The sequence below is a fragment of the Cheilinus undulatus genome, linkage group 19 (assembly GCF_018320785.1).
Source record: "Cheilinus undulatus linkage group 19, ASM1832078v1, whole genome shotgun sequence".
Classification (NCBI taxonomy): Eukaryota; Metazoa; Chordata; class Actinopteri; order Labriformes; family Labridae; genus Cheilinus; species Cheilinus undulatus.
In genome coordinates, this window is record NC_054883.1 from 35119730 (window position 1) to 35130339 (window position 10610).

Sequence of the window (10610 nt, forward strand, 5' to 3'; positions counted from 1 at the left end):
ACTCCAAGTAAAATGACAGATACTACTAGTTTAAGGAGAGATACTCCAGGTCAAATAACAGGTGCTCTGATCAAAGGATGGATACTCATAGTTAAAGGACAGATACTCCTTATTAAAGGACAGATACTCTGATCAAAGGACAGATACTCCTGGTAAAAAGACAGATACTCCTTATTAAAGGACAGATTCTCCTGGTCAAAGGACAGATACTCCTAGTTAAAGGACAGATACTCCTGGTCAAAGGACAGATACTCCTTATTAAAGGACAGATATCCCTGGTAAAAGGACAGATACTCCTAGTTAAAGGACAGATACTCCTGGTCAAAGGACAGATACTCCTGGTAAAAGGACAGATACTCCTGGTAAAAGGACAGATACTCTTAGAAAGTGGCTTAGTATATTTCCTACATTTGAAATTGAGTACTTAAGTTACCTACAAATATTTCCAACAGTTTCAGAGACAGAAGTACTCAATTTTCATGGTAGGGAAAGGGTGTACCTTTTCATGACTGTCGCTATGACAGCAGTCACAACAGACTACCGATACTGACGAAGCTTTATTAGAACAACTTCAAAATTAAGATAAGAAAGATCCAGTTATTTTCAAGAACAAAACTTGAAACTTCTAAGAAAGAAATTTTGACAAAATCACACTTATTTTTTTATTTGTATATTTTAAATTCACAAGATAATAAGAGTAATTTTTGCATGTGAAAGTCATAAATCTATGAGACAAGAACTGAAGTTTTAAGTTGTAAAAGTCATGAGTTTATGAGAAAAAAATAAAATTTTGAAGTGTAAAAGTTATGCATTCATGCAAAAAATAATTAAGCATAGAAGTAATAAATTGATGAGGAAAAAGGGACATTTCCAAGTGCAAAAGTCATACATTTTTGGAAAAAAAAAGTCCAAAGACTCACAGATTTACATTCTGTTGTTGGGGTTGTAATGTCAGAAATAGCCTATTGCATGCAGGGAAATCATACCAGATGTTTCCGTTTGCAGATGAAAGCCTAATCAAATTATCTTTTTTACCTGGACAAAGCGTTGAGGAAATCTCAGTGATTTTAGCCCAGAAGGGTTACTTCATCATCAGCACCAAATCTTTGAAGAGACATTAAAGTAAACTAGGGATATTCAGTAGAAAACATCACACTGACAGTATAAGACAAGCATGGTCCAACCAGTGTTATAAGTTTCTTTAACTGAACTATCTTTAATTATTATTATCATGTGGGTGTGTGTGTTTTAGAGTGGCTTTTTAAGTTAAGCTCTGCTCTTACAAAATCGCACCAATAATATTGTACATCCCTATAACAGACAGGGCATGATTTTAGTTTTGACTAAAGGGAAGTATCAGTGTGGAGAAAAGCAAGTGAGGGAGGGAGCTGCAGCTGCTTTTTGAAAAGTCAGTCGCACATTTCAATGTCTTGGAAAGATGCAAAGAAAAAAGCAACCAAAAAAAGACTGTAGAAAAGTGTCAGAGTGCAAACATGATTAGATCGTATTTCTTCTTTAATACGCAGCAATTCTGCACTAAAACAGAGTAAAAACAAGCAGACTAAGCCCCACCCTACGCCCACAACACAAGACTCCAAATCTAACCCCTGGCTAACGTCGTGGCCCCACTATGCTAAGACGAGTAACTAACCTCTGCTAACCTCCACTGCTAACCACCATGTTTTAGAGCAATCCCAGAATGCTTTGCAAGTTGCTTGTAGCATGAACCAGAAAGCGATGCTACACTTTAACAGCTTTTCTACCTCCTTATGTTAAATTCATCCATGAAATTGTTTGCTGTATGTTTCAACCAATAATAACCAGTAATTCCAATGTTGTATTTACAGCATGTGATATGATGTTAACCTGACATCCAAAGATTAAATAGGCTAATTAATTACTTACCACTAAAGATGGATATGGCTATTACTTAAATGAGGTCTAGCCAATCAGATAATGCTGTTGGCAGGACATTAGGGAGACTGTGGAGAGTGAAAATAGAGCCAGAGGGGAAGACATACCTCACAAAAGTGCCAAAATAGTCCACTCAAATATCAGCCCTGGTTTTCAGTTTACTTTTTAGTAAACTCAAGGCTCAAGTCCAGATTTTGCTCTGCTATGAGCAGAGCTGAAGGCATGTTTTTACTCAACTCAGAAATGCTTAGAGAAGCCACATTACCATCATTGTCATTTTTTGTTGTTGTTTTGATTGAGCGCCCCCTGGTGGTGGGATTTACATAATGTGCATTTAAAGTGCTGGAGCGCTTGTTTTACAAAAAAGTTAAATATTCACAATAACCTTTATTTATTCAGAGGTATTCCTGTTTAGATATGAAATGCTCATTTACAAAAAAAGCTCAGGCCAAGACAGCAGCTCAACAAGTCCCCCCTTTATGATGAACAACACACTATAATAATGAAAAAAGGTCACAGTAACTGATAAATCAGCAATGATCAGCATTAAAACATGTGCATACAGCAGTCAAAACATCCTTAAATCTGTTTTGTAATTCTCCTAAACTAATGCAGCATTCAAGTTTAAGGTGGTCATGCAGGCTGAAGCAATAAAAAGTCTTTAACCAAGGATGGAGCAAGTTTAAGGAAGTTTTTACATCTTTTACCTGACATGTGCAAGACTTCCAGAACCAAAAAACACAAAGAAACTATAACAGGAACAAGCAAAAAATGCCTGGAAACCAAAGGAAATGTCAGCCAGGCTTTACACGGGAAGAAAACCTTTAAAAAAATTTAAACAGCCTTTTCTCTGAGTGCATGGCCTCTTGAACTATGCGGCGGTGCAGCATAAAGCTCCTTTTGCTTTTTTCACTTCTCTGCAGAGGTTTTCACACCTACCATAAACTAAAATATTCACCAAGAAAAGGGCCTCTTTGACAACTCTTCCATTCATATTCTTTTCTTTCCACCTGGTACACACTTATCTTATGACGGATATAACCATGTGCTTTAGTGCACGGTAAAAAAGCAGCTATTTTTAAGTCATTCTTCATTTGAAAACCCTTTTGCATGAGCTCAAAGCAAGTGGGGAATAAGGAGAACATTCACAGACATGTAGTGCCAACTTTCTCTTAGAAGGTAAAGTCAAAATGAGCTCGACTGACACATGGAAAGCTTCATTTTCAGCGCCTGTATCCTCCCTCCTGATAGGCACAAGAAGCTTGTTTGTAATCTAAAAAGTATGTGTGCAGAGGAGTTATTACTGCAGAGGAGAAGTCCCCGGGTGGTTTGTGAACTCCCCCAAACAACTTCTTGGCCCGCTTCAGGCGCATTACCTCAGGCTTACAAGGAGCCAGCGCAGTAACAAACATGGAGCAATCTGCAGGCAACAGGAAGGACAGCAAAACTTTCCCCAGCCCTCCAATTCAATTTCCAAGACTTGACTAGTCCTCTCAGAGGCACTACACCTCTCCCTTTTTTCTTTTCTTTCCTGTCAATACCTGCAACTTTGAGCAAAGAAGCCCAGTTAATTCTTTCATAGCCCTTTGCCTGCATTATTCAGTAAGTGCATTAAATATTCACAGCCACATCACTGATATCATCTTGTAGTCAATAACGCTGGAGGACACGTTGTTTTAGAGAACTTGAGTCAACTCCAGGAGTGTTTTCCCAACAAAATAAGAGCCTTACAGTGTGACTCCTCACAAATAAAAGGCAGCAGGGCATCAGAGAGTGACTGCAGGCAGCCACAGATAGACAGTCATCCGCCTTTATCAGAGCATGCTGTCCCACCTGCATCGATTCGCATCCCGTGGATTTGCCACTGGCTGCAGCGAGATCACCGGTGGATAGGGGGAGAGAGAGGGCGAAAACAGCCTCACGCATGGATTCAGGGAGGCTCTACAGAGCTTGGAAGTTACATGCATGATGAAAATATAAAGGAAATGTGCGTTTAGAGGCCAGGCTGTGCATGCTTGCATCAGTGGAGCGCGTAAGGGCGAGCGTACTGCGCCGTGCAGGACCTCTGTGTACCAAAAGGGGAGCGTTTTAGTTTCTGCGCCGATAAAAACAGGAGATTTACGCACGGACACATTAAGGATAATATTAAACTTTGACTCGGGATTGACCCTCTGCTGTCACTTGATTGTGAGCAACTTCCATTCCAACTCATTCCCAATGCAAAACCCCGAAGCAAATCCAATAATTACTCGAATTCATTAGATTCTACACAAGAGATGAAGCTCTTATATAAGAACTATTTCGCATTTGGGAGCAACCCAGAATAACCTCGGCTCGGACGTTTTCAAAAAGAAGTAAGTGCTCTCTCTGCTGGAGCCGAGGCACAAATAAGAGCAAATCTCCACAGTAAGTTGTAAGCAAAGACTCCACTCACCTTATAATGAAGTTTTATTCTAGGAAGGCAGTTTTCTCTCTCCGCTTCGAGGTTGTGAAGGCGCAGAGCTGCCTGGGTGCAGAGTGTATCCGATCGCTGCAGCTTTTTGTTGCCCGTTTGTTCCACCTCAACTGCGCGTCTCAGTCGCGCTGCATCACTTCTCGCTGTGTGTGGATGTCAGGGAGGCTGAGAGGCTGCGAGGGGACTCAACCCTCCCATTGGCTGCCATTCACAAGTCCCCGGCAGAACACGGCGCAGAAAAAAAAAAGGAGGAGAAGGAGGAGAAAAAAAAAACGCACGGGCGATAAAAACAAAAGGAAGATGGAATAAATGGAGATTAGAGCTTCCGTGAGGGTGGTGCGTTTTTCAACTGCCAAGCGATGTTCAAGTTTAATAAGAAGGAGCCAAACGGTTTCTGTGCACGCGCTTTCTTTACATTTGCATAATCCCTGATTAATAGTTGCAAAGTCAGAGGTTGAGTGTGGGCTTCAGTCAATCAATGAAGGGCTATTTTTATAAAAAAAAGCCTCCAGTTTGACTCCATACTCCTTAGAAAACAGAGAAAACAGAGATCAGGCATGATTACAAAGGCTTGTAATTAAATCTGGACGGCTTTGAAGGCACGAGAGGACAAATGAGTATGATTGTGATAATAACCTTGTGGTTAACGTCTGTTAAGAATCAGAAGGTTAGAACAGGGTGAGATAACACTAGTGGCATTCTCATATTTTATTTATTTATTTATATTTAAAGGGAAAATTGTAGGGGTGCATGATTTGGGATTATATGCGATACTCGATATGTTTATATTTCCACCAATGCCGATATACAGTGCATCCAGAAATTATTCAGACCCCTTTCACTTTTTTACAATTTTGTGTTGCAGCCTGATGTTATTGTAAAAAAAAAAAAAAAAAAAAAAACTCATTAAACAACACTTAGTACCACATCATGACAAAGTGAAAACACAATTCTGATTTTTTTTGTTGCAAATTTATTTAAAATAATTAAATATTGCATTGACATAAATATTCAGACCCTTCCCAAAAACATTTGAAATTTAGCTCTGCTTCCTCCCATCAGGGGCGTAGCACAGGGGGGAAAAGGGTCCTGATTACCCGGGCCCACAGTAGGGAGGGGCCCTTGAGGAGCCTACAATTAAAAATGTGTTTTTGTCTATTTTTTTTTTTCTGAGTAATTAGTGCCATTATTTATCAAAAGCAACAAAAATGAATGGGTCAACAGTCTGAAATTTGTATCAAATAGGGTAAAAATAAATACTGGGGGGCCTCAACTCCTCCCTTAAAAATCTCCAAATGGTATAGTCCAGCGCTGTGAAATAATGCAAGTAAAATCAATTTAACCGTGATAAAAATATTGCTCATAAATGGAGAAATTACGCTTAAAAAACACATTAAAAAAAACATATACAGTGCTTAACAAATTTATTAGACCACCTTAACACTAACCTAACCAAAGTAAGGTTTATGCCACAGCTGCCCTAAAGTAACAGCATTGGTAATTACCAAAATCATTTTTTATGTTTCTGCAATGGTTAATACACCATTATGTAGAAGCTCTTTAACCCAAATGATATTTTTAATGCTAAAATATAATTATTATTGTTATCTAGGAATTTTCAAATTTACTGATTTACAAAAAAAACTGAAAAAAAAAATAGTAAAGCACAGTAATATTTCTTGATGTCAAATGATAGTTATTTACGTGCATTCCTGAACAGAAAAATGAGTTTAGAGGTTGAATGTTATGCTTGATTAATTTCTGGCTTCTCAGAGAAGCCCAGTGAGCCGGCTCAAATTTGGGTGAATTCAGTTTGAAATTCCTCATTCCTGTTCAAAATGGTAAAACGTGGAGAGCTCACTGAAAATGAAAGAATCGGCATTAAAGCACTTCATGATGCTGGATGGTCTCTGAGACAAATATGACAGGTGGTCTAATAAATTTGTTAAGCACTGTATATTTGTAAAAAATGATGCAACATTTGTTGCTTGACTAGCCGGTTAAAGGGGGCCCAAAATTCCTAGCTATGCCTCTGAGTGCATCCAGAAATTATTCAGAACCCCTTCACCTTTTCCAATTTTATGTTGCAGCCTGATGCTATTGTAAAAAAAAAAAAAAAAAAAAAAAAAAATTTAAAACCTTTTTATTCTCATTAATCCACACGCAGTACCACATCATGACAAAGTGAAAACATAATTTTAGATTTTTTTTTGTTACAAATTTATTTAAAATAATAAACTAAGGGTGCTTTCACATTAGGAGTTGTTGTTTTGAACCACGCCGCAGCACGATTCCAACCCCTCCCCCTTCGCCCTCTGGCTTGCTTTCACACTAGCAACATCGAACCGTGCCAGGGCGCACTTGCATTTTTACTCGGTCTGAAACAGCAGGTGGCGGTATGCACATAGCTGGTTTACAACCCCGCAAAGGAGGAGAAAGAAGAAGAAGCTACCATGGCAACCACTGGAGTCATGACCTGAGCGAAGATTACTTTTGTTTTGACCTGGCTAAAAAGTCCATCCTGCAGCCATGGATGATTAAAATCACTTTTAAGATGCCAGCAACTTTGCTCTTTGTATTTGCACATCTACTACAGCTCAGAGGATTAAATAGGCTCACGCTGCACAGATACAGTGGTTTTTGAGTTGACAGGAGACTTTTATTGCCTTTGCACCTCCTCTCACTGACTCCAACTTGTGTTCATCCGTAAGGTGAGTCACAACAGACCATTAATTGGCTGGATTCTGATGATTTCTGCCCTTTATTGAGGAAAAATGTGAACAAACTGCCGTGCTGTGGAAAGAAGTTTAGTTTTTACGATGATGTCATAAAGCTGATTCAGCGCTCTGTCCCGTATCGGAGTGCAGTTGCATTCATATCTTATTCGAACCGTGCCAGAGTCCACTTTAATCGCGCCCGAGACCAACTCCCCAAGTGGGCCCAGTGCCCAGGCGCGGTTTGTTTGCATTCACACTACCCAAACGAACCGGACTTTGGGCTCAAGTGCACTTGGATCCAGGACTGAGCCCCTGGTGTGAAAGCCACCTTAAATATTGCATTAACATAAATATTCAGTCCCTTAACAACCGAAATTTAGCTCTGCTTCCTCCCAATTCTCTGGATCATTGCTGAGATGTTTTTACACTTTGAGTGGAGTTCACCTGTGGTAAATTAAAATTAATTGGATATAATATGGAAAGGCACACACCTCTCTACAGAAGGCCTCACAGCTGACAATGATATCAGAGCAAAAACCAAGCCATGAGGTCAAAGGAGCTGCCTGTAGAGCTCAGAGACAGGATTGTTGCATGGCACAGATCTGAGGAAGGCTAAAACAAAATTTGAACACTAAAGATTCCCAAAGGCACATGGCTTCCAAAATTCTCAAATGGAAGAAGTTTGGTTCAACCCAGACTCTTCCAAAAGCACGTTGCCTGGCCAAACTGGACAATTAAAGAAGGACCTGTGACCTCATGGCTTGGCTTTCTATTAAGAGGTATATGCCTTTCCTAATCATGTCCAACTACCACAGGTGGACTCCAATCGAGGTGTAGAAACATCTCAGCAAAGATCCAGAGAGATGGCATCTCTGGTGGTCGGGGGCACGATGTCCCCTTGCACTGACACTGAAATTTGGGGTCAGATGTACTCAGATTTAAGCCCAGATCCCTACTAATAGCTTCAAACTCACTCAAAACAAGTGACAAAATAGGGAGTCATACATGGAAACAAGCTTGAAAAGAAGTTATTTATTATAAACTGAAAGCCATTCATAACTATTTAATACTTTCAAAGTCGGATTAGATACAAAATTTCCCAAATAAAATGGAGCCATGATCAAATTAGTGAATTAATCACTTGAGGTCCTGGATGAGCCCCCATTTGGCCCACAGTGACTCCAAATTAGTCACAAAGAAATGACTCATGCATGAAAACAAGCTTTAAAGAAAGTTGATTTATAATAAACTATAAAATTTAACCCATACAAAGTAGGGATTAGAGAGAAAACTTTTCAAAAACAATTGAGTCATGGTCAGATCATTTATTAGTTGAGATTCCATGATCCCCCATTTGTCACAAACTATGTGACAAAGAAGGGAAATCACTTAAAGCTGAACGGACATTCTGGACAACTATCTTGAAATTTTTATTGCAGAAATTATTACTATCTTGTAGGAAAGTCAAAATATAATATCCTCATGCGCATGCACATTATTAGAATATTAAATACCTCTAAAGTAGGATTAGAGACATCCATCCATCCATGGATAGATAAAGAAGGGAGCCATATGTGAAATCAAGCTTTAAAGGAAGTTAATTTATCATCACCTTAGGTTAAAATAATCATAAATATGTAAGTCAGCTAGATGAGTGCCTTGTGTGGACGAGCGTTGTGGAGTGCAAACTAAGCCAAACCGGGCCGGAGGCCTGGGAGGGAGAGAGGACAGAGAGATGTTAGAGTGGAAGCCACTTAAACAAGCTGAGGCCTGATTGACACAGGTGTGTGTGGATAACAGCTCAATTCACTGATGTCCTTCTGGAGTCTTCCTATTGGCTGCTGAACCAGGAAACCAAACCAAACCCATACATATGGAGAGGGCAGGCTGTACTTATCAAAGAAGTCAAATGCTGCTTTAGTCCCTTTTTTGCTTTTATTTTGAGAGGAGAGCTAAAGAGAGACAGGAAATATGGGGGAAGACGTGCACCCAGCAGCACTGTGATCAGGGTACGACCCTACAGCCAGGGCTGTAGACTCTGCACATGGACACCTGCTCTACCAGCTGAGCTAAACCAGCACTCTGAAGGGTTATAATTTAGGTCTACACACCCAGGATGACTTGGCAAATTGGCCTGCGGACATAGAAAAAGAATCATCTGTTTTACATGTGTTGAATACCCATCCCATCCCGCAAAAGCTGAACAGCTTTTTCAGTCTGTTTTTGAAGATTAAAACAGAAAACACCTGCAGCTCAGTAGCAGGACTTTTCCTCAAGTAAACATATGCACTCCTCCCTTTTTAGATACAAAGCTTACAGTTTTATAATGGTAAAATTAATGGTTCAACTAGTTCAGAGCATTGTAAACATTATTAAAAGGTCTTCAAAGCAATTAGCAATTGCTGCCTTTTAAATTAGAACACACTGATAGTTTAGATTAAGTGCATCTTAGAAGCTCCAAAGTGCCCTTTTCTGGTTTATATCAATTATTTTCCACTTACAGGATCTCATGCGTGCTGTTAGATTTGTAAGAACATGCAACTTAAGGAAAGCTCCAACACACTGTTGCACTTACTGCTGAAATAAATGTTAAATCAAGGCATCCATCTATCAGACCTTTGTAATAGTGTCATTTATTTTTCATCAGGTAGATAGCAGTCCAACTGATCAAAAAATCTGGTTTATTTTGCACACAAAATGCACATTAATCCAAAAATCCTGAAATACATCCTCATGTTAAAAGGGAGTCTTATTCTTTAGGCAGTTTTTGAGGAATTTTGATCCAATTTTATGATTATTTTTGAGGCCGTGGTACAGTTGCTATCATACTGAAGAGGTGTAGCAATAGTGATTGTGATAAATCCAACATTTCCTGCCAAATAACCAGTGGAAGAATCCGTTTGTTTATGGCATTTGGCTCGCTTATGGATCAACACCACACACGTACCCGTGAAGTTCTTCAGTCGTTGTGGGTGGGTGCTTTGGTTGTGATCTGAAAGCGAGACCTTCTGAAGTGAAATCATAATCTACATGGCCCATTGATGTCTATAGCTGCTAATGATGTCAGAGTCTTTTTGCAGGAGAAGGTTAGAGGGAAATCTGATTACTGACCAAGCCTGTAAACTGTGGGGGTTTACAGTAATCAAACTAATGCAGCGTAAATGCTTTATCCAGGGCCCTGCCTTGATCAGATTACACACTGTAATCTGTTATATTTTATTTATATGTGAAGATATACATGTAATATGCTCCTGTACCTAATATTATTGCTTCTGTGTCCATCATGGATATTTAGAGTATAAGTTCACAGGAAAAGGGGAAATTTTAGACATCACATGGGCACCAAAAACATTAATTTGGCATGCTGCATGAAAACAAGTCACATGTTTGGAGGTTTTTGGCAGCTCAGAGCGGAAAGATCCCATAAAGGTGCATCAAAAGCTCCCATAGAGCCTAAAGCATTCAAAATATAGTTTAGGGCGGAAAATCTTTCTCATTCGAGATACTTATCACATATTTTGTTG

At 39.4% G+C, this 10610-nt stretch overlaps 1 protein-coding gene across 1 annotated transcript in view; it reads right to left on the reverse strand.

Moving 5' to 3' along the window:
- Nucleotides 1-4553, reverse strand: part of LOC121527108 (cadherin-10-like) — a 142787-nt gene extending 138234 nt beyond the window's left edge. Inside the window, exon 1 of the mRNA XM_041813824.1 lies at nucleotides 4349-4553. The gene's annotated coding sequence lies outside the window, so the exon portion shown is untranslated. The remainder of the gene's footprint in view (nucleotides 1-4348) is intronic.
- Nucleotides 4554-10610: the final 6057 nt, after the last annotated feature.